Raw genomic sequence first — 2,166 nt, forward strand, 5'->3', positions numbered from 1 at the left:
GGTAATGTACTCAGAGGTGTGGGTAAGGAAGGCATCAAGGAACTGGGTGAGGCAGTTAGAAATGGAAGCCTGGTGAGACCCATGTTCACAGAAAGGACAGACTGGAAACTCCCAGTGGCCAGAAAAGATAGAGAAGCAGTGATCTTTAGTTGCACAGGGATGAAGTTGTTCCTACGGGTCCTGGGTTGCAGGAGGAGTTTGAGCTGGTCACAAAGGTGCTGAATGGCAGCCCTATCAAAGAGGTATCTAGTGAGACACTGCAGGTCAGTGAGGTCTAGGAAACTGCTATGGGGCCTGAAAACTCTGGGGCGTGAGTACCTCCTGCGGTGCCTCCCCTCTTCCTCCAACATGTAAGCCACCTGTGCATTTAGTGCCTCTATTTCCCCACACTACAGGTGCAATGCAGTGCCACTAGTACTCACCTCACCCTCCCAACTTGGTGAAACACAGCAGCAACAAACAGAAGCTGGCACTCACTCTCCCACCACCGACAAACACCCACTACAAACTCTCCTGCCACACCCTCTAGCCACTCACTCTCCAAGCAGCAAACGACAGTCTTCACAAACACGCTGTAGCAGTACACAAGACAAAGAAAAACAGAGACTACAAACAGGTAAGGGAATGAAATATGAACTTGGCTTCCCGCTGTCAGCATCCCTCCTTCCCTCCCTTTTGGTTAGGACCTCAGATCAGATGTGTCAACCCGCTGAATTTAAGCATATTACTAAGCGGAGGAAAAGAAACTAACCAGGATTCCCTAAGTAACGGCGAGTGAAGCGGGAAGACCCAGTGCTGAATCCACGCCTGTGCGGCGGGTGTTCGGGAAATGTGGCATACAGAAGACCGCCTCCCCGGCGCCACTTGGGGGCCCAAGTCCTTCTGATCGAGGCCCAGCCTGTGGACGGTGTTAGGCCAGTAGTGGCCCCTGGCGCGCCGGGCCCTGGTCTTCTCGGAGTTGGGTTGTTTGGGAATGCAGCCCAAAGCAGGTAGTAAATTCCATCTAAGGCTAAATACTGGCACGAGACCGATAGTGAACAAGTACCGTAAGGGAAAGTTGAAAAGAACTTTGAAGAGAGAGTTAAAGAGGGTGTGAAACCATTAAGAGGTAAACGGGTGGGGTCTGTGCGGTCTGTTCGGAGGATTCAACCCGGCAGGCTGCCCGCGGATGATGGATCCCTGCCACCCCCTTGATCGGCGGTGGCATGGGGAATGCCTCCTGGGTGGCTCCGGCCCCCGCAGGGTGCATTTCCTCCAATGTGGTGCGCTGCAACTGGCTCCAGGTCGGCTGGGAAGGCCAGCGGGGAAGGTGGCTCACATCCAGGCAGCGCGTGTTAGAGTCCCCTGGCAGCAGCTTCACCGCTTTACCTGGGACTGAAGGATTTGACCGCCATTGCGCCCTGCCCCTGAACCCCCCGATGCCCTCCCCTGGGGGTGGCGTGTGGAGGGGGAAGGAGGATGGGGCCCCCTGTCCCCAGCGTGACTGTCAACCGGGGCGGACTGTCCTCAGGGTGCCCTGACTGTGTCATGCCGCTGGGCGGGGAGGCTCACACTGGGTGCCAGGGGTTCGTGGTGATGTCAGTGACCCACCCGACCCATCTTAAAATACAGACCAAGGAGTCTAACGTGTGCGCTAGTTGGAGGGCGGAGAGTGAAACCCTGTGGCACAATGAAGGTGAGGTCTGGCATGTGTCGGCTGAGGTGGGATCCCAGTGTCGCTGTGCTGGTGGGCGCACCACTGGCCCGCCCTGTTGGGAGGTGGAGCATGAGTGCGTGCGATAGGACCCAAAAGATGGTGAACTATGCCTGGGCAGGGCGAAGTCAGAAGAAACTCTGGTGGAGGTCCATAGCGGTCCTGACGTGCAAATCGGTCGTCCGACCTGGATATAGGGGCGAAAGACTAATCAAACCATCTAGTAGCTGGTTCCCTCCGAAGTTTCCCTCAGGATAGCTGGCGCTCACGCTGCTCGGACGCAGTTTTATCTAGTAAAGTGAATGATTAGAGGTCTTGGGGTCGAAACGATCTCAACCTATTCTCAAACTTTAAATGGGTAAGAAGCCTGGCTCGCTGGCTTGGAGCCGGGTGTGGAATGTGAGCGCCCAGTGGGCCACTTTTGGTAAGCAGAACTGGTGCTGCGGGATGAACTGAATGCTGGGTTAAGGCGC

The 2,166-nt window shown here is 55.8% G+C and overlaps 1 non-coding gene across 1 annotated transcript in view; it reads left to right on the top strand.

The window, feature by feature from the left end:
* Positions 1–682: 682 nt before the first annotated feature.
* The window catches only part of LOC115475194, a 3,808-nt gene continuing 2,324 nt past the window's right edge, over positions 683–2,166 (top strand). The window contains exon 1 of the ribosomal RNA XR_003942977.1: positions 683–2,166. This exon is cut by the window's right edge and continues 2,324 nt beyond it. This is a non-coding gene — a ribosomal RNA (28S ribosomal RNA).

The sequence above is a fragment of the Microcaecilia unicolor genome, chromosome 7 (assembly GCF_901765095.1).
Source record: "Microcaecilia unicolor chromosome 7, aMicUni1.1, whole genome shotgun sequence".
Lineage (NCBI taxonomy): Eukaryota > Metazoa > Chordata > Amphibia > Gymnophiona > Siphonopidae > Microcaecilia > Microcaecilia unicolor.